The sequence below is a fragment of the Hippopotamus amphibius genome, chromosome 14 (assembly GCF_030028045.1).
Source record: "Hippopotamus amphibius kiboko isolate mHipAmp2 chromosome 14, mHipAmp2.hap2, whole genome shotgun sequence".
NCBI lineage: Eukaryota > Metazoa > Chordata > Mammalia > Artiodactyla > Hippopotamidae > Hippopotamus > Hippopotamus amphibius.
This window is the reverse complement of record NC_080199.1, coordinates 66364513-66390447: the sequence shown is the minus strand read 5'-3', so window position 1 is coordinate 66390447 and position 25935 is coordinate 66364513.

Below are 25935 nucleotides of genomic sequence, written 5' to 3'. Positions count from 1 at the left end.
TTTGGTGAAAGCTTGTGAATAGTAATTTCTCTGGGTACTGAACTATATAAATATATCTTTGTTTTACCTTCTTTTTTGAATGATAGTAATATCAGTTACATAAATCTAGGTTGACCATTCTTTTCCTTCAGCTTTACTTTTGGGGGGTATCTATTGTTGCTGACAAGAAAATTTTTGTCAGCTGAATTGTCATTCTTTAGGGGTAATCATATTTAAGAAAGAGAAGGTACAAGGATTGGAAGATAAGAAAAATTAGGAATGACACCATTTTCCAATATAAAAACCAATAGAGCCTATAGCATAACTATTTGAACTAATATTTAAGAATGCTTATTAAGGTTAATCATAGATTATGAAAATTAGCAGTATTTATATAGTCATTTATAACCCTAATCTTTGGGAAAGAGAACAGAATTTATGAAGGAACCAAGAGAAAACGAAGTTCATCCTTCATGGCTGGAGTGCATGGAGTAGGGTGGAGGGGGTAATTGACTGGACTGGAGAGAAAGAGAGATGCCAGATTACAAAAGGACCATCTAACTCATGCCAAGGCATGTAACTGTAGTACTAAAACCAACGAGACCCATTGAAGGGTATTAAAGAGGATGTAAATAATAATATTCATTGTTTTAGAAAAAGCCACTAGGCTGAGAGATAGAGAAAGGATTAGAAGGGGCAAGACTAAAGATAAGCAGCCTTCTGAGAAGGTAGGTAAGAAATGATGGTGGTCTTCAAGTGGATTGTGGGAGTGAGGCAAAAGGAGAGGGGACACATTGCTAAGTGGTTAGAAGGTAGAATTGATTGGATACAGTGAGTAAAGCAAGGGAAAAAATCCCAAGCAATGATCAGGTTTCTCATACAGGCAGTGAGGTAAATGGTGGTGAGAAAGATCAGAATCAAGTTCCACTCTCATTGAACTAGAGCATCTTATAGGACTTCTAAGAGGACACGTTAGAGAAAAGCTTGATATATGGTTCAGAAGCTCAGAAGAGAGATGTGGATCCTCAAATCCATACTGGGAATAACTGTGTACAGACAGTAGGTAATTGAAGTCAGGGAAGTGAATGAGACCGACACAGTGGATACTAAAGGGGCTTAAGACAGACCAAGAAATAGTTCCGAGAAATGGACTTTGCAAGATGGGCATTAAACGCGGTTGTTGGTACACAATATAAAAACTGGGAAGTCAGAAGAATAGGAGCAAATCAAGAAAGTTCATGTAACTGAAGCCAATGGAACAAAATGCTTTAAAGCATTCTTTTCAATATAAGCGATGTCATCAAAAAGGAGAAATAGGGGTTTTCTACTGCCCTCCCCCGCCCCCAATTTTAACAATCACCTGTGAGTGAGAGTGCCTTTGTGGAAGTCAAGGAGTCCAGTGGAGAAGTTCCAGCACACTGCTGGAGAAAAAAAAAAAACCCAAGATTGGACAGAGTGAAAAGGGGAAAGGGAACAGTTTCATTTGACCCCGGTCACTCTTCCCCCAAGGTGGCACAGCTCAGGGCAAAGAGAAATCGTCATGGCCTGTGATTTTTCCCATGGAGGAAAGTGCGAGTGTGTGAGTAAGAGCCTACCTTCTCCAGCTGCGCAGGACATTGCCAAAGAAACCCACTTCTTCCCTGCCCCATCCAGAACACCAAGGTGTGCTATACAATTGGGGGTGGGGAGCAGCTGGGAGAACAGCATCTGGGGCTCTTGGAGGACATCAAAGTGATACTGATCCTACTAACTGCTTTGTAGACTCCACCAGGAAGCCCATCCATGAGCCGCTGAGGATGCCTCACCTGTATCTCTGCCCAGCGGGTACACGGGCAGCCCCAGCAGTCTGCACACCGTACTCACACACCCCACCACCCTGTGGCTGGCTCCCTGTGCACACCCCTGAGGGCAGTGAGAGCAGATGCCTAGTGAGATTGTGCAATTGCGGGATTGAGAGAAAACACACAATCCTGAGCATTCAGTACTGCCTTAGGGAAAGCAGACAAGAAGTTGCCAGTACCTGACTTAGCTCTGCAGGATCAAGAGAAGGCATAGAATCCTGACAATTTCTCTCCAAAAGGAAACAAGGAGTGTGGAACAGGTGTATCCATAGAAAAGATCTGAGAAAGCCTCAGACTCCCTAACAGGGATGACAGAGGTATTTCTTCCTGAAGCCAGTCAGTAAAGACTGGAGGAGACTGCTTTTTCAAATGTGAAGATAGCAATACAAGACTTCAAGGAACATGGGAAATCCAGGAAACCTGACACAACCAAAGAAACACAATCATTTTCCAGTATCAAGAGCAAAGAATTGAAGTTATTTGATTTTCTCAATAAAGAATTCAAAATAGTTCTTTTAAGGCAGCCCATCAAGGTACGAAAAAACACAGGGAGACAATACAATGAAATCAAGAAAACAATACACAAACAAAACAAGAAGTTTAGCAGAGAGATAAAAATTCTGGAACGGAAAAATACAGTGAATGAAATTTAAAAGTGCCTTGGTGATATTTTTTTGGATATTACACCAAAAGCACAAGCGATAAACATCAACATCAACAGGTGAGACTACATTAAACTAAACAGCTCTGCAGAGCAAAAGAAACAGTCAACAAGATGAAAAGGCAACCTACAGAACAGGAGATGATACTTGCAAACCATATTTCTGATAAGGGGTTAACATCCAAAGTATGTAAGGAGCTCATACAACTCAATAGCCAAAACAAACAAACAAACAAACAAAAACCAAATAGCAGAACAGACATTTTTTCAAGGAAGATAAATAGTCAACAAGCATATGAAAAGATGCTTAGCATCATTCATCAGGAGGAACATTCAAGCCAAAACCATAATGAGACTTCACCTCACACTTCTTAGAATGGCTGAAATTAAAAAGACAAGAGATAGAAAGTGTTTTTGAGGATGTGGAGGGAAGGGAAACTTAGTGCACTATTGGTGTGAATGTAAATCACTATGGAAAACAGTACAGAGTTTCCTCAAAAATTAAAAATAGAGCTATCACAGGATACAGCAATCCCACTTATGGGTATACACCCAAAGGAAATAAAATGATTATCTTGAAGAGATAGCTGCACTTCCATGATCATCACAGCATCATTCACAATAGCCAAGACATATATATATAATATTATTTTATATGTATATTATATATATATACACACAGTACATATAATATATGTATAAAAGAATATCATTTGGCCATAAAAAGAAAGAAATCCTGCCATTTGTGGCAACATGGATGGATTTTGAGGACATTATTATGCTAAGTAAAATAAGTCAGACAAAGAAAGATAAATACTGTATAATCTCACTTACATGTGGAATCTAAAAAAAAGCTGAACTCACAGACACAGAAAGTATAATGGTAGTTGGGGTAAGGGCTGGGGAAAATGGGGAGATGTTGGTCAAAGTGTATAGACTTTCAGCTCTGAGATTAATTAGTTTTGAGGACCTAATATTACATGCAGCGATTTCAGTTAATAATACTGTATTATATACTTGAAAGTTACTGAGAGAGTTAAATGTTCTGACCACACACAAAGAAAAGGTAATTATGTGAGGTGAGAGAGGCCTTAACTAATATTATTATGGCAATTATTTTGCAACATATATGTGTATCGAATGATCAAATTGCACCCCTTAAACTTATACAAAGTTATGTGTCAATTATATCTCAATAAAGTTGGGGCGGGGCAGGGGGATGGGGGGGGAGATTTTAGTTTTTGCAATATTGTATCCCCAGCGCATAAAACAGTGCTTGTCACTTGGTAAGTGATCAAGGTACACTTGTTAAATGAATGAATGAAGAAAGGACTCACTATTTTTGGAGGCTCCCTAGAGGCCAAGTAAGATAAGGACTAAGAAATGTACATTGAGTTCTCTGGTGACTTTGGCAAGAATTGGCCCTGTGGCAGGGCAAGGGTTGAGTCCAGACGGCAGGTGCATTGAGGGGTAGTGAAGAGTGCCACAGTGAAGATGAAAAGTGTAGAGAACTTTTTCAGTTGGAGAAAAGAGAGAAAGAACAGTATCTGGAAGGTGTGAGATCAAAACATTTTTTGTGTGTTTATTTTTTTTAAGATCTGAGCAATTTGACTATGTTTAAGTGCTGATGAGAAAAAGTCAGTGAGCTCAGAATGCCTGAGAGCTAGAAAATGAAGACTGAAGATACAGGAAGGAAGAAGAAGAATTCTAAGATGGTCATGGGAATGGGGTCCAGAGCTCAGATAATGAATCAGCCTTAAACAGTGGAGGGGCCCCTCATCCCTGCCAGCTAGATGCTATCCAGTTTGCAGATATGGTGCAGGGAAGCTAAGGAAATTCCTACTTAATGATACCTAATTTTTCTGTAAAGCAGAGAGCAAGTGCTTCTGCTGGGAATTAGGGAAAATAATTAATTTCCTAGGTTGCCTGGAAGTTCTTAATTTATATTTCTATGGAACATATGTCATACCCTTAGGACCTCCCCGGGAACTGTTAGTAATTAAGGCTTTTTAATAGGCCAACTGTAAGTGCTGATTTTCATCATTTATTTCCTAATTTATGCTGCTCTCCAGCAAGAAAATTGTCATGTTAGTTGGCAAAGCTAGATGTCCATCTCTCTCCTCACACCTGTTGATTATAAGGTTCCTTAATTCTTTACCATCAGGAATCCTTTTTATAATATTTTCCCACTAGTCCTTACATGTTTGAAATGTACTGTCTAGCAAACAAGCTATATTTATAAAGTAATAAATACATTTCTATTTTTTAATTGATTTGATATAACATTTGCTCTCAGCCAAAAAAAAAAAAGTAACTAACTGATCAGCGAGAGTAATCATGTTTGTTGAATCTAATTCTAATCAAAATTGAAAGAATATGACATTTCAGTTATCCTGGGCAGCCTTACTGAGGATAAATGTACGAAGCTTTGTTTTTTTCTTTTAAATATTAAAAACAACTTTTGGACTCCCATTATTTTTTAATAGAATCTTGGGGAAAGACTACTGATATATTGTGACCACCTCAGTCTCGATTTTCATTGTGGTTTAACTTCTAATCTTAAGGAATCCAATTTTAAAGCATTTTCTTTCCCAAACCAAGGATGTGAACTCCAATTCCCCTCCATGTATATTAACTCTTTAGCAAACCAGACCATCATGTACAAAATATCTTGAAAGAGATATTTCAACAACCCAAATATTTTTAAGTAATTACAAGTTTTTAGTTTCTCTTTGAGAATAACAGTGAGTAGTAACTTTATAATAAAGCTACTAAAGATGATTTCATCTGTTTTAAATTCCAATGAAATATGTTTTATGTTTAAAAATACGTTGTTAAGATTATGTAGGAAAAAATCTATCCATTCAATAAATGTATCTTCAGTTCCCACCTACGGGTCACATAACATTCTGGAGTATAGATGTGGATATAATAGAAACAAACCCTATCCTTGTGTATCTTCTATGTAAGAAACCGTAATAAAAATAACTGTAGTAAAAAAACCCAACAAAACCTGTAGTATTATAAATTGTCAAAATATGTAGGAAAATTATAACAAATTGAAACATGAAGGGAAAATACAGTGTGCGACGAGGAATTATAACAGGACAGCCTAATTTAAATGGGGATAGGAAGGCTTCTCCAAGGAAGTGCCGTTTAAACAGAAGCTTTAAACGTGAGTAGGTTTTAGCTGGAGATGGAGGGGTGGGAGGGATTTCCAGGCAGAAGAAATAGAACCTCTGAATGCTGTGTGATAGAAACCAGCTAGGGCACAAGAGCCAGATGGGCACTTGTGGGTGCTCAGGGGACATGAACCAATTACAATGAATATATTTCTGTTAGAGTTGTAGTTCTGGGCTGTTGCTTCACTTGCCAAAGTGATTTCAGCAAAGGGTGACTCATTTACAGTAAACATTTTCCTTTTGACAGTATCTTAAATTCTGAAGAAGGAGGTGACAAGGGAGACTAAGTGACCTTCTTTGACCACAAAGAATGCTCCCAATCCTTAGTATATACAGTGTTACAGAAAGTGTCATCCATCAGTTTCAGGAAAAACTGAGAAATCCAACCACCCTAGTGCAGAAATTGACATAGAACTATTTCTATCCCTTACAGATTACTGGTGAACCACACAGGTGATTCCACTTTCAAATCTTCACAACCAGAGCTGGTATTCATTCCCATTCCTCACCTTGACTAAAGAAATGAAATGAAACCCTTCGGTTGTCAACTTCATTCTATTTAATCATTGCCCAGGGGAAGCTCTGGTGGTGACATGGTTTTCTTAGCATCACTTAATAAGGAGGAAGGACATGACCCTAATTATATATGTCACGTCTTCAATGTAAAGGTTAACTTAGAGAGATCAGTGCTATTATTTGTAAAAGAAAAGCAGCACAAAGTGTATTGCATGTATTTTCAGTGTATGGGATTTAAAAGTCACTTCCCTATTCCAAAAAACTCAACAGACATGATTACCTTGTACTTGAGCCAGTTATAGTGCACAGGTCACCTTCTAAAGGAGGAGTAACACTTATAAGCCACAGAGACATCCCTTGGTTAATGAGTGGTCTACTAAAGAGAACTTTCTGAAAGTATATTTGTTCTCTAACGGGATTCAGTCTTATCAGTTCTCACTCTTTCATTTTAAACAGCTACTCTACCTGCTTTTAGACAAATAAGCGGCCAGGTACAGTTAAAGCTGGGAACCTAAGACCTTATAAGGCACACAAAAAACCCCTAGCGTAGTACTTTCCAACCATTACTATGCAGCCCCTGGGAGTTCATTAGACAATTGCAAAGGATTTAAAAATATAATACATACAAAATACATATTTCACACACAGATATGTACTATTATTTTCCAAATATGTATGGACTACTCTGATTTAAAAAAAATTGCCAGTTTAAAGTGTTGCCGAATTCATAATAACTTATTTTGTTCGTTATATCTTTTCAGTCAATAGGTAGAAGAAACATGATTATATTAATATTTTTTAAACTAAAAATAAATTATGCTGCTCCGAAAATTTAGAAACTGTAATTACACATCAAGTTGATTGATTAAAGCCATGGTTTTTCAGCTTTTGATCACATATCACTAACAGTTAAAAAATTGAGCTCATACATCCCAATTAATGTATATTTATTTATAAGCAATACATATGTACTGCTATGCTATATAGTTCAGTGCTTTATAAAAGTTATGTAAAAAAATTAAAACACAATCAGCTAAAAAATAAATATGTGTTAAAAATTTCTTCCAGTACACCTAGAATTCGGTAGCCCGTTTTGGAAGCTCACCGGAAAGAGAGAAAGATATTAAGGGTTGTGTGTAGAAATAAGAGGAATTAGGTTAGTATGTTCTGGGAGAAACTGTGCAGGTCAGTTAGACCTTGTGGACAGGGCTTCTGGGTGCTTCTGACATTAAATTTTCTATTGACTCTGGCTGCTAGTATAGCAATAAATCACAAAGGCACAGATCTACATTGTCTCACCAGTTCTACACATCGGCACAGCTATTAGGAAAAAATTATGTGGTGCAAAAGGCAAAAACTTACTGTCCTGGTGCCGCATATTGACTGACCTGTATGTGGAGCAATCCTGACAGCCTGCTGTGCCCTTTGATTGCCATTCACACTTTCCCATAACCTTGAGGCTTTTATCCACATGCCAGAGTGAACAGTGTGTTTGAACTGGTCTCTGTGGGGACTCACTGGGGCCTGGCATGATCTCACAGAGCTAACTTTCTTACAAGGATGCTAAATCCAGGTCAGTATACATTTGATATTGTGTATCCTTCAAGACACTTGTTGGTGGTACTGGGGAGATGTACCTATTTGTGAAACACAAGGAGCTATTGCTAGATGAAGGGAAAAGGCTGAAAAGCATGGGGACCAGACCTAGTCCTTGTTAGAGTTACTGATGGCAGAGAAATGAAGCCCCAACAGCACGCAGATTTAAACAACTCAAGGCATAAATGGTCCGGTCCTTGGTTTACGGGGCCCCTATTTTCTTTTCTTTTTTCTTTTCTTGGTAATTTTTTAAAAATTTCAGTGTTGTTGACTAACAATGTTGTGCCAATCTCTACTGTACAGAAAAGTGACTCAGTTACACACATATAGACATTTTAAAAAATATTCTTCTCCATTATGGTTTATTACGGGATATTGAATACAGTTCCCTGTGCTATACAGTAGGACTTTGTTGTTTATCTATTCTAAATGTGATAGTTTGCATCTACCAACCCCAAACTCCAAGTCCATCCCTCTCCCTCCTTCCAGCCTTGGCAACCACAAGTCAGTTTTCGGTGTCTATGAGTCTGTTTCTGTTTTGTAGATGGGTTCATTTGTGCCATATATTAGATTCCACATAGAAGTGATATCGTATGGTATTTGTCCTTCTCTGTCTGACTTACCTCAGTATGATCATCTCTAGCTCCAGCTGTGTTGTGGCAAATGTGGGGCCCCCACTTTCAACCCATGTGTGTACCATTCTTTGACGATTGATATACTTCTTATTTTCAAAATGTGCGGCACAAAGAAGCCCCATTGCCTGCCACTTCCAGTGGCCCGAAGTTGCCTACTTCCATCTCCAGAAACAGTGAGCCGTGGGCTCCGATGACTACCCAGTACGCCAGCCTTGACAGAGCACAGTGAGCCCCTGTGAGGTGCTGAAAGCCTGGGCCCGATCAGCTTACCGTCCTAAGGTCCTGCTTTAACCCTTTGAAGCACATAGACAAGAGCTCACAGAAACCATAAGTCATTTTGGTGGTGAGGAATTAAACCCTGCTTCCCTAGAACAAACCCAGATGATGTCTTTGGCATTACATTAATTGCAGCCCACACCTGAAGAGACACCCACCCCTGCAGCATTTCCACAAAGTTCATTTCCTCTTAGTTCTTTTCTGCTTTTCTTTTGCAATCTCCTTACCCACCAATCAGTCCAAAAAAATTACATGATGGAGATGGCCTTTCAAAGAACGCTTTTTTACCTCTTTCTTCCTCTTCAGGCTAACCTGCAAACTGGAAGCATGCATTAATATTTAATAAAGCTATTTATATTGAACCTTCAGTCAATGTTTTCAAAGTACTTTGCAAGCCTCAGCTCAGAACATCATGATGCTATCAAAGGTAGAAGAACTAAGACACAAAGTTGTTAAAAGAGTCTCTCAAGGTCCCAAGGTGAGAGATACACCAAAATGCTTGAGTACCTCCTGCAACTTTAAGCCACAAAGACAAAGGAGGGCTTGTGCCCAAGTCCGTAGTTCCAGGTAGTGTCCCCTGAAATGTGGCCTGATGCTGGCCTGTCCCTGCCTGCTCACAGCTCACCATCTCTGGGGAGACAAGACCTCCCTGGGAATCTGTTGCCTCTCCCGAACTCCCTAGCAATAGATAACAGCATCTCCAGCCATGCTGGAGGGTTCTTCAATCTCTCTCTTCTCACTTCCTCTATGTCACCAATTTCTGTGAATCCTACCTCAAAAACCTCTCTCTAAATTCATTCACTTTCCCTTTCAACTATTAGTTAATCCCTTAATTAGTACATCCTTTATTATCTTTCATATGGGCTTTTGCATCAATTTTCTGAGTGATTTTCTACTATTTCTCCCCTCTTTGAGGTATCTTGTATTCCACCTATTGGAATGACACTTCTAAAATATAAATCTGAGCATGTTACCTCCTTTCTTATACATAGATGTTGTCTACCTGTCACCATAGCAACCTATTGGACTGTTGGAAGTTGGATCAAAAATACACACCCTGGGACTTCCCTGGTGGTGCAGTGGTTAAGAATCCACCTGCCAATGCAGGGGACATGGGTTCGATCCCTAGTCCAGGAAGATCCCACATGCCAGGGAGCAACTAAGCCCGTGTACCACAACTACCGAGCCTGCACTATAGAGCCTGCAAGCCACAACTACTGACACACCTAGAGGCTGTGCTTCACAAGAGAAGCCACTGCAATGAGAAGCCCGTGCACTACAATGAATAGTAGCCCCTGCTCACTGCAACTAGAGAAAGCCTGTGCACAGTGATGAAGATCCAATGCAGCCAAAAAATAAGTAAAATCAATCAATCAATCAAAATATACACCCAAATTCTGTAAACTTAAAAAAGCCCCTTCCTCACCTCACTTTTCAGACGGTCCCTGGGGTGTTCCTTATACACATGTCACATGATTCACCTTGTCTTACTGCCTACAACACTGTACTTCTTCACAACCAGCCCTCCCTCTGCTGCCTTGGACCCCCTCTGTGCCCAGGCCACCGTCTGTGCACTATTCCATCACCCCACTTGGGCCACCAGTCATATTGCCTAGTCTGCTGCCCTCCCTTGCTCAGGATAACTTGTGCATCTCTTCGCTGTGAGATGGATTGGAAAATGAATTCCCATGATGCGTGCTAGGCTCTTGCATAGCATCCTAGAGTCGAGTGCTTGCTTTCTGATGCCTTAGCATTCTTTTGGCTTTTCATAAATATTCTTTCTCCTCCATCTCCTACTTCAAGAAGGCATGAATACTCTTCCAGAGCAGCCAGATCAGGTATACATTCTATAGTGGACCTGGAACCACTTCTCATTGTCTCATTCTGTGGTTAGTTGGACTCAGAGAACGAAGTTCTTTCTTCCCATGGGGTAAACTGTCTGTGCGATGAACCTGTCCTTGGTGATGTCTAACTTGTTGGTTCCCTCTTGTGTGTTAGGCGTTCCTGTAGATGTGAAATACCCAACTCTTGATTCTATTTAACATCTTTCCTCCGGAGTCTCCTCCGTTCCTGAGAATATCTATCAAAGCAAATAGTCATAGGAGGGCTTCCGTCATGGGTTTCCCACACCTCATCATCTCTCGAGTTTAATTGTGATCCCCTATGACATTTTGATTTCCCCAAAATGTCTGCTGGATGAAAGTGTACACTTCTGGGCATAACATACAGAGTCCTTTAAAATCCACCTCCTCCTACTGTTCCAATTTCGTCTCATCACTCGTCATCATTGCTCTGACTCCCTAACCACCTGAACTTCACCATGTTTCTCCACCAGATCTGGCCCTTCCTGGACGCAGAACCTCTGTTTGTGTTCTTCCTCTACCTGGAGTGACTTTTCTGAGATTCCCTGTCCATCAAACTCTTACTCCAAAGTCAAGACCCAATCAAATATTACCTCCTTGCAAAGCTTTCCCAGATTCTTCCAAGAGGAGATCATCGCTCCTCCTTTGGGTCCCCATAGACTTATGTGTATCCTAATAGGGTGTCAGTATGACATTTGTCACCCTGCCACATGTCTTGCCCAGCAGCTGTGAGCTCCTGGAGCACAGAGAAAGAATTCCTTTCTGAGATTCCAATGCTCAGCTCAGTGCCTGCCAGGCGATCATTTGGGGGAAATAAATGAGTGAATGAAGACATTTTAGCAGTTCAGACACAAAGAAGACTCTCTACCTATAGGCAAAGATTTTGCTAAAGTAGCATCTGGAATAGGAGGGTCTTCAGACTCATGGAACTTAGGTGATGTCTATACAAGCCAAGGAAGGAATATCTCACTTAACCTTAGCAATAGTATTTTTTCCACCATGGGTTCCTAAATTAGAAAAGATGACCTAAATGATACAGAACACTTTCTGTGTTTGGGCATGTTTTTATGTCCGTTTATAATTGAGTATTTTGTTTGTTAAGGGTTTCTTCATGAATGTCAAGAAAATCATATTTAGCTTTAGAAGTAATCACATTTCCAGAATGTGCTAGGATTCATCATGTCACAGGTCATTTTTAATTGGATTTGCAAATAAATTAATAGCATATAGAAAGATGACATGGCACAATGGCCTTGTAATGTGGATGTTAGTCTTTTTCCTCAAGTCCAGACTTCTGTCACTGGGTGACTAGGTAGATGACAGTGCCACTGTCTGAGATGCTAAAAAGAGAAGAAAAATAGATTGGGGAAAATTATGCTGAATTTACTTTTGAATATTATGATAGTCATTAGTGTTTTTTTCTAACTATGTTTAGTTCTCCATTTTCCAGGCACATGGAGGGATTATACTCATTTATGGTTGAATGGGGACAAGTGACTGGCTCTGGCGAATAAAGTGTGAAAAAAAATCATGTCACAACAGCTAGTGTGGGATTCTAGAGCTCCCTCTCCCTCTGCCTTGGCAACCTGCAGTCCTCTGTATGGTGGCTGCTCTGTCAACCTGGACCTCTACATGAGGACCACGTGGAACAGAGCCTCACCAATCCATGATGTATATATAGCATCTGAGAGAATTACAGCTCCTTTTAAGCCACTGAGCATAACTTAGTCTAATCTGAGTGGTATGGAAATGTCAAATGCTTGTGGAACATTCCAGTAGAGAAATCCGATAGGCAGAGGGATGAGTCTGAAATAGAGGCTACAAGAATAGAATGTCAGTGATCAGTGACGTGTAAGAGTTCAAACTAGAAGAACATACGAAATTATCCAAGGAGAGTGATATGGCTGTTGTCCTCTCTTAAATGATCTAATGCCTGACTCGTAGAAAATGCTCAATTACTGTCAGTTGCTGTGGACCAAAGATGAAACCCTGGGAGACATCAACATTTAAAGAAAACTGAGAAAGAATAGTTAGGAGATCCACAGAAATTTACCACCTTAAGTCCTTTGTGCAACAAGGCAGGCAAAAAGAAATGAAATATGTCACATAAAGATACTTTAAAAACATTAAAAGCAGGTTTGAGAATAGGCTGGGATTTCTTTTAGCACTATTAATAAAAAGATCAATTTTATATAGATGCAAGTAATGGATTGGCAAACAACAGCCAAAAGCCTACTGGTGATGGAATATAACTTCTTAAGGATGGAAAAAAAAAATATGCTGAGCATTTCTCTCTAAAGATAAATCACATGGAAGAGCCAGCTCCCCTCCTGCAGACAGACATGAGGTTAGAACAGTTAAGTAATTATGATGCATCGATCTTCAAACAGGGAAAACCCATACTACCCAAGGGCTCTTGGCTTAATTCTGCAGCAGAAAAAGGGCTGGTGGAGATGGCTTGAGGCCTCAATGAGAGAGACCACTCCCAGAAAACCAAGAAAGATTGGGGGCAGGGGTGGGGGTGGGGCAGTGGGCATTTGTTTTACTTAAAGCCAGAGAAAGACCCTGGCAGATGAAGTAGAGCTTTTCAAAGTGAAGGAATAAGCAGAAAGGTGTGAATTGTTCTGTTTTAATCTAAAAATTTCCATACACTTAAACCGCCGTTTCCATTCTAGTTTACAGGCTATGCCAAGTTTTAAAAGTTACATTTTGTACAAATGAGGAAGCACATTAAGTCAGTACTTAGTTAATTGCTTCTCTGAAAACCGCTACTGAACCACAAGGCCAATAGCCTAGGAATTCCCATGATCTGTTGGAAACGTCACATCTCAGGCACAATGCTTAGAAAGAGAAGTAATTATGAGAATGCCCTACTTCTGTTCCTAATCCTGGTGAACCCACAGATCTCCCTTTATTTTCTCTGAAAATCAAGCCTAAGTAATTAGCTTTAAGTTTGCTCTCTTTCCCCTAAAACCTCAGTCCTTCAAGGGCAAGATCATCTTCCAATCAAAGAGTAAACACAACCCAATTTTACATCCCAACATAGAGACAAAAACGATCTTGAAGGAGTAGAAAAAACTTGAGTCCTCGGCTCCTCTCTCAAAAATCCTACTCCCCAAAGAGTGGCCCCACATATCTCCATCATGCCTCTGTTTGGCCCTCAGTGACCCCACAGAGTTGGAAAGTACCAACAGTGGGGTTGGCCCTACTGGTGATGGAGAACTCTTTGCTAAGATCCAATTATGTGCCAGGTATTATATCCGGCATTTCACAAACATCCCTAATCCCTGAGCAACACTGCAAAGTAGCCTTCCTTATTTCCACTTAATATACCCAATTCCCTGGGCTTTGTAAACACACCTTGTCTCATTATATCCTCACAATGCTCTAGACTAGGCGTTGTTATTTTTATTTTATGGGTAAAAATAATTGTTTCATTGAGGAGTAACTCACCTTGGCTCCTTTACATATTAAGGGGCAAAATTGGAATTCTCACTTAAGTCTCTATAATAGGCTTTTGATGATCTAGTCTTAAAAATCCACATGGATAAGGAGTGGCCCCATCACTATGTATCTGAATATATGTCCTTGTCTCTCCTTCTAAATTGGGAAACCCTTTGCATATAATTGGAAACAGATAAAACTGAGTTTGGATAAATTGTAATAATGCATGAATTAGTCACAGTGACAAAATGATCAATTAATCACGATGGCTCAGTATCTATCAAAGCTGTTCATTAATTCTGAGTTCATTAATTGTAAAAATATCTAAAAGTTAATGTTAAGTCAAGGAAAGATATCATCCAACATTTTTATAATTGAGACAAAATGACAGATATTCTTGTTATTCTACACTGCATGTGCCAGGCTGTCTCACCCTTCACTGTGCCCTGTTCAGGCTTTTTATGCTTAAATGTGTTTATCCACTGCCAGTCCCACGGAGTTTAGTCCATGGGTGGGATTAGTTCCTCTCTGGTTTTACACCTGTGTTTAGCTGCAGGCGTTGTCTGTTTCTCATGTGTCTTGCTTGGCTTCTATTTCCAGTCTTCCCTGGTTTAGTTCAAGGCCACTGCTAAGTTATTGGTCCTCATTCTGTCACTGGCAGGTGTCATAATTTTCTATGGCTGCTGTACAAATTCCCATGAGCTTAGTCACTTAAGCAATGCAAGTTTATTATCTTTTAGTACCGGAGGTCAGAAATCCAAAGTGGGATTCATTAGGCTAAATTTAAGGAATCCAAAAGGCTGTGCTCCTTTTTTGGGATGCTCTAGGGGAGGGTGTTAGTAAGGATTCTCCAGAGAGATAGAACGAATAGTATATAGATATATGAGTAAATATAGACATAAATACAGAGGTAGGGACTTCCTACATGGCGCAGTGGTTAGGAATCTGCCTGCCAATGCAGGGAACGCGGGTTCGAGCCCTGCTCCAGGAAGATCCCACGTGCCTCAGAGCAACTAAGCCCGTGTGTCACAACTATTGAGCCCATGTGCCACAACTACTGAAGCCCATGCACCTACAGCCTGTGCTCTGCAACAAGAGAAGCCACTGCAATGAGAAGCCTGCACACCACAACAAAGAGTAGCCCCTGCTCACCGCAACTAGAGAAAGCCCGTGTGCAGCAGTGAAGACCCAACGCAGCCAATAAACAAAATAAATAAATAAATAAATTTATTAAAAAAAAGATACAGAAGCTTAGTTTGTGCTAAAAAAAATTGACTTAACTCCTTTTCCTTAATCTTACATGGAAATTGATTAAAATAATAATAATGAATAAATACAGATGTAGATATAGAAGAGATTTACTATGAGGGTTACTATGGCAGCTGAGAAGTCTCACAATCTGCTGTCCACAAGCTGACCCAGGAAATCTGGTGGTGTAATTCAGTGTGAATCCAAAGGCCTGAGAACCAGAGAAGTTAAACTTCAGTCCAAGGGCAGGAAAAGACTGATGTCCTAGCTCAAGCAATCAAATAGAGAAAAACAAAAACAAAAACCTCCCTTTCTGTGGTTTTTGTTCCATTCAGGCCCTCATCCCCCAATGTGGGTGATGTACTTTACTGAGCCCATCAATTCAAATGCTAACCTCATCTGGACACACCTTCACAGGCACACCTAGAAATAATGTTTAATTTAGGCACCCCCATGGCCCAGTTTAATTGACCATAAAAGTAATCTTCACCCAGAAAATCCACTCCCTTGCCTTTTCCAGTTTCTAGAGGCTGCCTGTACTCCTGGGCTTGTGGCCTTGCCCTTCTACTTCAAAGCCAGCAATGGTTAGTTGAGTTTTCTCTAAGATGTGTCTTCATCACATCTTCTGCCTGTCTCTCATTTGTGATCGCATTTGACTCACCCTGGTAATCCAGGATAATCTCTGTATCTTGAGGTCAGTGGATTAGCAAACTTATTTCCATTTGCAGCCTTAATTCCCCTTTGCCATGCAACGCATTATAGTCACAGATTCTGGGGATTTGTATGTGGACATCTTTGGGCATCCGCTAGTCTGCCTACCAGAGCAGAGCATGAACATGGTCCTGTAGATGGATAGAGTCATGAGGAGCAGTTAACAGGGCAAGGATGGAGAGTGTAGCATCTCGACGGAGCACGTCGTGGCCTCTGCATTCTGGCAGAACCGAGTTCAGATCTCAGCCTCACCACTTGCAGCCACATGACATTCAGCAGGTCATTTCACATCCATGAGCTCAGTTCTATCATCTGTAAAGTATCTTAGTAAAGGTACCCTAACATAGGGCCTGAAACATCAGAATAACAATCATAGTACCTACTATTTTTGAGCCCTTACTAAGCTGGTACTAAATGCTCAATAAAATTGTAGGTATTATTTACATAATGATGATGAGGAGGAAGATGAAATCGGTCTGAGTTGGAGTTTGGTGAGTCAGCAGTCTAATAAGTGGGAATGAAACCAAAGGATTTTTTTAAAATTTATTTTTATTGATTTATTTAATTTGTTTATTGGCTGCGTTGGGTCTTCGTTGCTGCACACGGGCTTTCTCTAGTTGCAGTGAGCAGGGGCTCCTCTTCATTTTGGTGCACGGGCTCCTCACTGTGGTGCTTCTCTTGTTGCAGAGCACAGGCTGTAGGTGCATGGGCTTCAGTAGTTGCGGCACATGGGTTTAATAATTGTGGCTCAAGGGCTCCAGAGTGCAGGCTCAATAGTTGTGGCGCACGGGCTTAGTTGCTCTGCGGCATGCGGGATCTTTCCGGGGCAGGGATCGACCCATGTTCCCTGCATTGGCAGGGGGATTCTTAACCACTGTACCACGTAAGAACTCCCCAAACCAAATGATTTTTATTTTTAAGATTTTTTTTTTGATGTGGCCCATTTTTAAAGTCTTTATTGAATTTGTTACAATATTGCTTCTGTTTTATGTTTTGGTTTTTTGGCCACTAGTCATGTGGGATCTTAGCTCTCCAACCAGGGATTGAACCTGCACCCCCTGCATGAGAAGGTGAAGTCTTAACTACTGAACTGCCAGGGAAGTCCCCAAACCAAAGGATTAATATAGCAAAGCACCAGAGCCTGTGGTGATCTTAGTAATAATCATTTCAAACCGACCACAGGGCATTTGCTCCAGTTAAAGCCTAGGAAAATTTGCCCTCTCTGCTAAATTTGCTGGATCTCACCCTGCTCTTCCTACCCCTTAGGACTTCAAGACCACTGCCAGCATCTTAGCTGACTCTTCAAGGTCACTGTCCCCTGGCAGCCTCTCAAGATACATAAAGAAGTTCAAAAGCAAATGCAAATCACTAGTGCTTAGGACCTGTGTTTCCAGATGTCTCTTTATCACCTACATGGTTGGGTAGAGGTGTTAGCCTTGAAGTGATTTAAAAGACTATCCCCATGTAAAATACGCCCTCTTCATCTTTGAAAGAACACCCTTGTGAAGTAGTTCAGCTAATGGCACATTAACTGACAGAAACAATTTAGCAACTGTCATCATATAACAAAATAATGTCATCTTGGGTTCCAGGGAGAGACTGACTTACTAGGAGAGGATATCTCAAGATGACTCAGACAAAGCAGACAACTGTTTGCTTAAATCAAATGACAATTAAATATGAATTTCATTAAATAGCTATGGACCCATGCATATATTTCCTATTTTGTTTTTGATAACATTAAAATTAAAATTTGACTGTATGCTGGTTTATTTGCTGTGTTTCCCCTACTCTTCCTGCCTCCTGGGCTCATGTAAGATATTACAGCACAATGATAAAATCTAAGTAAAGCAGAGATGATCACTGGTTGGAACGCATGCTGTCCCCCATCTCCATGATGGTCATAACTGAGTGATCAGCCACAGAATCTGGGTCAGTTCTGCTCTATAGGCAGGCACTACAAATCTGGTGGATGACCCACAAGGTTCATCCCAGCGGACCTCCCTCTGCTACAGTATTTCAGTTATATGGAGGGAAGGTTGCTGAACCCTGCAGCTACTGCCATCAGAGAACAGAGAGCCACTCACATCTTATGGAAGCAAAATCAGCAGCGGGGGTCATACAAGGAACGAGGATAGTCTTTTTAAAAATCAATTTTTTAATTTGTTAAAGACATAGGTAATTGAAATATTTCCCATGAGGTTAAAAATCTCTTTAGCCACTGCTGTAATCTCAGTAGCTTCTTATTTTTCCAGGTATTTTTCTATGTATCTAAATACATCTATTTATACACAAAGAAACATACGTTATTTTTTTTTTTTAGAAACGTACATTTTTATCATACATTAGTTGGAGTCCTAAAAAACCAAATTGTGGCTCTGAAAGGTTAGTGAAAAAATGTATGGACATAAGTCACAGAATAAGAATTACAAATGATCAATAAACATATGAAAACATCCATCTTTTTAAAATCAAAGAAATGTAAATTAAAATAAGTTACCGTTTTGGGCATCAAATTGCCACAGGTCTCTTTTACCAAAGTTGGCAAGGGTATAGTGAAGTGGGTGGTCTCATAACACTGATGAAATAGCAAATTGGTATAACTTTTCTAAAAAGCATTCTAGAGTAGACATCAAGGAACTGAACAAATACTTGGACTTCAGACTTAGTAATTTCATTATAAATATTTATTATGTAGTTTAAAATACATGTACTTCAATATTCATCTCATTATAATAAAAAAGAATTATACTTGACATATACAGTATTTATAAGGACTCTTTATATGAGTTAGGTGATTTTTAGAGGACATATAATCATGAAAAAAAAGGCTTTGCAAGAATTTTAAGTAATATGAGCAAATGGGTGAAAAAAAAGCATGAGGCAAGTGTTTACATGCCATGATCCCCATTATGTAAAACACACACACACACACACACACACACACACACCCCTAAAACTAAAATGATATCAAATGATAGCAGTAACTATCTTCCCAGTGGTGAGATTGTTGCTGATTTTTATTTTCTTCTTTGTAATTTTTCTAAATTTTGCACATTTTATACAGGAATAGTTTTTACTTTTAAAATACAAAAATAGATACAAAACACACCAAAAATATTGATACAATGGAAAACACTGAAACTAAGCTAAGAATTCGTATTTATAAAAAAATGTAATAGCGAAGAGAGAATGGAATCTATGAAGTGGGAAAAGATATTTTGCAATATATAAATACTCAGAAAAGGATGTAGAGAACGTGTCCCAGACTCTATAGGGGAAGAGGGAGAAGAGAGAAAGAGAGAGAGAGAGACAGAGACAGAGAGACAGAGACAGAGAGAGAGGGAGATTTTAAAAGTTAAAAAATGAAATCTTAAAATGGGTAAAAGACACAAGAGAATATCCAAATGGTCAATAAAAATATTCAGAGATGCTCATAATTTTATGCTTCAGAAATATGTAAATCAAATGTTCCGGGGTGTCACAATAAACCTACCAGTACAGTTAAAAAGAAAATGATAGAAGATACCAAAAATGCATGTGGAGAAATTGGAACCCTCATACACTGCTGGTGGGAATGGAAACTGGTACAGTGACTTTGGAAAGGCATTTGGCAGTTTCTATTAAAGATAACTGTGTACACATCCTACAACTGGGCAAGTCCACTATTTGATGTACAGTCGACAGAAATGCACATGCTCATTCAATGAAAGACAGGTGTTAGAACATTCACATCATTACTGCTGCAATGCCCATCAGCCACAGAAAAAATAAATAAATTGTGGAATATTAACAATAGAATTTAGGTGATGAGAATGAAAAATCACAACATGGATGAACCTCCCAATCATAATGTTGATTGAAAAAAGTCAGTATTAAAATAGCCCATATTATGTGACTCTATTTACATAAAGTACGAAACAGGCAAAACTAATCTATGGTGGGACAGTGATTGGAAAGGGACACAGGAGATGTCCGTGCTGCTGGTAATATTATTTCACAGGGTGAGTAAGACACATGGATCTTTTCAGACTGGGAAAGTTTATGGAGCGTCCTTTTGCAGTTATCACATCATGGCTTCCAGTGTGGAAGGGAGATTAGCCTTGTTGCTCACAGGAGCTATTCTCATTCAACTCAGTCTTTAACTCCCACTGAGACAGGTTACTTGATTCCATTTTACATTTCTTTGTTTCTTAAGATACGTACAGGTATTTTCTGTCTAAATCTAAAGCCCTTTGAATTTGATAGGATCCTAAGATGAAGATGTGTTTTCTGCATGCTGATAACTTTAAACATGATGAAATTCTACATTTTCTTCTTCATTGTTAGGATCATATAACTCTTCTGTCTTTAAAAGATTAAACAACTGAATGTGGATGGTGCTACCATTTTGCCTAGTGTGGTGACAGCTTATGATGTCATTCTACTGCATGAGACCAAATCTGTGTCATAAATAATTTGGTTTGAAGTAAATTTTGTTAGCTAAAACAAATGTAATGCAAATATTTTAAAATTAATTTTTTTTTTTTAGAATAATACATAGTAGTTGTGGCTCAGTGTTAAATATAGACAAGGATTCAGATTCAAGTTCTATTATTCAAGAGTTCTAGAGCATGGGACCTTCTTCTTTCTTAACTTTCAGCAAGATTTATCTGTTAAAGTGGGTCAACATCATCATTCTATTTTATATGGCTGTTTTGAGGATTAAATGAATAACATAATATTGGCCTACTGTGAAATCTCAATAAACTTTAGCTGTTATCATTATGATATTGTCATTATAGAATAGTTGGAAAATACAAAAACAGATACAGGAAAAAGTCACCTGTAGTGAGTTCCATGACTGTAGATCAGTACAGACACAGCTGTGTGGTCCTTTGTCCAAGATGGCGGTGACTATTTTCAAGACCCAGGCATGTGTATTGCTCTCCTTCTTTGTTCCCTGGGTTGCATTGCTTCTCCTCCATCTCATGGCTGTGGCCTCCAACATGCCGGTGAGAGGTAACTACAGGGTGGAAAATTCTGGTCAGGAAACCTAAGAAACTTACATAAAAAAAGTTTAAAGTTGGCCAAGTCATTCATATGCTTGGGATCCCTTCCAGCTCTGACATTCTATTATTCTATCTCCTCATCCATCAATAACTTTGCAGTAAAAGTATCCACTTCTCTTCCCTCACACTGGTTCCCTGGCATCTGCAGACTAAACACATGCTTGATGGATGGAATCTCTCTGTATGATACCAGACACCTGACTACAAGTATTTCATGTCTATTTGGTTTGGCTTCATGTAAGCACTGCCTAGATTGGTCACTTTTTAAGCCTTTTGTTGAGGCATTATAAAGGGATATATCTTAATGACTAAAAAGGACAATGTTCTTTAAACCATTATCTTATAGTTTCAACAAGATGTTTAGCACTCTGGACTATTTTTCTGGAGACTGTGACTCAGATATTAGACATAATAATAAATAACTATACCTTAATTTATGTTCTGTAAGGAAATTTTCCTTTTCATTTCTTGATGCAGTTATCCACCTGGTATATACGCTCTTGGTGACTTGCATTATCTGCTTCCTAACACTTGATGAATCTAAGCAGTTTCTCTTGTAAAGTTTGGGATGTTAGCCTTGTCACTAAACTGTGGTTCCAGGAGCATGGTAACTATGTCTGTCTGTTCATTTAGTTATCTTCAGAGCATACTGCAGTGCAATAGTATTAGAACTAATAAATATTGTCCTTATCATTATTGTTTATAGTTCCCTGTACTGAGGATACAGAGATGAACAAGAAACAATACTTTTCCTCAAGGAACTCACAGTAGTGGAGACAACTAAGTACATGGATAGACACAGCCACAGAGCATTACGGGAACATGAAGAAGAGGCACCCAAGGTTGATAGGCAGAGGCATGAAAAGATGCAAGGGTGGGCTTCATGGAGGCGGTGATATCTGAGTTAAGTGTTTACTGCGAATTGAACTGTCGGTTTAGTCATGCACAATTCTTAGGTGCTTTTTGGTAGACAAATATAGCCACCCAAGAGGTCTGAGATGGTGAGGGTCAGCTACTTCCTCACAACCTTGCTGCCAGGTTATAAAGAAAGAAAGCCTCAGACCAAATTCAAGCACATCTATGAAACAAGACAGTCATTAGCAAAGCAGATGCAAAATATGCACACAAATGTTTTGTAAGGTCAGAGCAGGTTTGGAAGTTCCATTTCAGGAAGACAGGGCAACCAATTGAAACAAGGTTCTCTGCCTTTTTGTCTGCACCCTGCAGTCAAAACCCATCCTAAACCAATGGCCGAGTAGAGGACCATTAAAGAGTAGGTCTACGGCACCAGGCTTAAAAGTATATGTAAGAAACTTAGCTGTGTACTTGCAGGCTCTTCATGCTAGAGTAAAGAGTGTCTCTAAACTCTTTCAGTGAATCCACTTACCAACAATACATTTAATTTCATCAATGAGAGCTTTAACAGTCGTCATGGCAATAAGTCACAAGCTTTTCCTGACACTCAGCATGCTAAAATAATGTCGCTTATGGATGGAGACACAGTTAACAGAGGTCCTGTAGTAGCTCCCCGGGAAGAGAGTGTTATGGGCCACCCAGCCTTACACTGGGCGTTCTTGATAGCATGTTAACACACCAGTCCCACAGCTCTAGCATAAACTGACTGGCACATACATAATATTATTTTGATAAATGAAAGCATTTTAAAGTGAACTAATGATGCTGTAACAATGATACAGTAATGCAACAGTATCATTTTTTGTAACAACAAAAATAATACTGTAGCATTTTATTTTTTAACAATGCTAATGCTGAAAAAGAGTGGGAACCCCCTGGCCTAGGCGAAGTCAGTGAGGGCGGAAGTTTGCAGCGTCTCCAATCCTCCAAGCCCATTCCTACCTCACAGCTTTGTACTTATCTCCCCTCTGCCTGGACCACTCTTCCCCTGGATGTTTTCATGGTTCCTCTCTCAATTCTGTACAAAAGAAAAGGCTCCCACAGAACATCTTTTGCTGACCAATCAATATAAAATTTCTCCTACCACCACTCTATCTTTGCAATTTTCATTTTTCTTCATAGCTTTTTTCCTGTCTGAAATTATACTTACATGTCTAGTCTTAAAAATCTATATCCGTTTTTAGAACAAGCTCCTCAAAAGGAGACAGTGTTTTGACCCTCTGTCTCCTCAGGGCTTAAGTTCCTGGCATACAGTAAGTGCTCAATAAGGAAGAATCAACACATTTATTGTTCTCTCTGAATATATGCATAGAAAAGTGTCTAGAATGGTGTTTTTCCAATATTAATGGTTATATGAGCACAGGAGCATATAGAGCGAGTTCTTACTTTTTATTTATTTATTATTATTATTTATTTATTTTTCTTTTACAATAAACTGCATATATTTAGAGGGTACAATTTGGTATCCCAATCTCCCAATTCCTTTTTTTAAAACCTCTATTGTCTAAATCCTTTAAAATGACTTTCTTTCATTTTTACATGCCAAAAAAAGAATCATTAGTTAAAAAACAACAACAACAACTCTATTGATATATGCAGTTGGGAGAATGGTATCAGCAGGGGCAGAAGATCAGCAAACCTGGGTTCATGTCCCAACTAGCCACTTACTTGGGTACGTTTCTTGACTTCTTCAAGTCCAACTTCTTCATTTTTAAGTGGAAGTGTTAACTCAAGCCCAATGGAGTAGCTGGGAGGTGTTATTAAGATATAATACACACAAAGGGCGCCCTAGCATTGTATGCACATGAAATAGTTTTCTATAGTCAGTTTTAGTTAGACTTTTACCTTCAGTAAAATTCAACCTTTTTAAGAAGAAATAATGCCATCTGCAGCAACATAGATGGACCTAGAGATGACCAGACTTAGTGAAGTAAGTCAGAAAGAGAAAGACAAATATCACATGATATCACTTATATATGGAATCTAAAATATGACACAAATGAACGTATCTATGAAACAAAAGCAGCCTCACAGACATAGAGAACAGATTTGTGGTTGCTAAAGTGGAGGAAGGGGGAAGAAGGGTGGGGGAAGGATGGATTGGGAGTTTGGGGTTAGCAGATGCAAACTACTATGTATAGAATGGATAAACAACAAGGTCCTACTGTGTAGCACGGGGAAATATATTCAGTATCTTGGGATAAACCATAATGGAAAAATTATGAAAAAGAATGTGTGTGTGTATATACATATATACATGTATACACACACACACACATATATATATACTGCTGAGAAGTATTCCATTGTATTGATTAATCATAATTTGTTTATCCACTCATCACCTGATTGGTTGTTTCTGGTTTGGGGCTATTACAAAGAAACCTCTGTAAACAATCATGTACAAGTCTTTGTGTGCATGTATGTTTTCATTTCTCTTGGGTAAATGCTTAGGAATGGGATTGTTGGATTGTATATATATATATATATATATATATATATATATATATATATACACATACATTCTTTAATCTGGAAAAACTTTAACTTGAAAGTTTTATGCTGTTCATATTTCCTAAGTGGTGAATTTACCAAACAGAGATAAACTCTCCACTTGTTCTGAGTTGAAGAAGAAAATGAAGACGAAGAAGGAGGAGGAGGAAGAGCAAGAGGAGAAGAGGGGAGGGGGAGGAGAAGCCTACTTACCCTAGAGAAACAACTAAATGCAGGAAAATTAACTTAACAATGGTGAACCTTCAAGCTAAGAAGTTAGGAGCTGTTTTTTAACAGCTGTGATATAAACTAGGTATACATTTTAGCAGAACTAAATGATTTCCTGAAGTATAGGACTAGAATTCCTCAGATTCTTTAGAATTCAATGTGTCCTCTGATGAGCACTTGTTTGTAAGAATGTGGAAACACAATAGAAGGAACAGAATAAAGACATGCAGACATTTTCTTGATGTCATGCTGGAGAAAAAGACTGAAATCACCCCAAATGAGTTATTGACTCAGGGTTTTGTTTGCATTTTAAAATAAATAACATAGACTTCAGAAAAGTACATATGTGGGACTTTTATGACATTCAAATAACTAATTCACATACCTGAGTGGGATTTATTCCAAAATTTAAAAAAAAATCTGAATATATCTGAAAAGAAATACTTCTAAAAAGAAATTAAAAGGATACTCCTACTGTCTCCATTGTAGAAAGAGGTAAGTCCTGAAGAGCAGGCTTTACCTGAGCGTGAGGAAAAAGCACGGCCTCTTCAATCCAGAGCCAGGAGGAAGAGATGTGCTGTAGGTTCTGAGACATGGGATGTTTCCACCCGCAATGAGAAGAAAGTCGGAAACAGGTGCTTCCTGAAGGCAGGCTGGAAGAGATCCCCAAGTCAACTTGGGTCCGTGGGATCTAAAAGAAGACACTTTCAGTAGCAGTTGGAAACTGACTTTTTTTTTCTATTTATAGTTTCCCTTCCTTTATCTGAGCACCTACCAAGTAAAATTTTAAGTAGAAGATACAACTGTGCTTCAGTTGCATTGTGGGGAATTAGGAAAGGGTGTACTTCATGGTGTGGACACTGTGGCAAAAGAAAAGTCCTCTTCCTCCCAAGACCAAGGGTTTTGACAGTGTTCTTGTTGGCCAATGACAGCTGTGTCACAAAAAATATGAGCATCAAAGCAAGAGTGTGGGGACCAAAGATGGAGAAGATGAGGATGCAGGGCTTGATGCTGCTCACCCTGGAAACAGCCTCCTGGGAATACTCAGAAATGGCATGGGGAAAATTTGAGGGAAAACAATTTCCAGCTACAGTAATTAAAGCACTGAAAAGAACAGTGACCCTATAACGTTCTCATGGGGTGTTGGGGTCTAGGATATTTATGGAGCGCTTATCCCAAAGTCTACATATTGGGTAGCATTAGCCATCAAATGTATAAAAAAGCCAGAATTCAAATCTGGATTTCCCTTCTGCAGAACAAAGCCTGACTTGTGAGGAATTAAAAACACTCCTTCCCC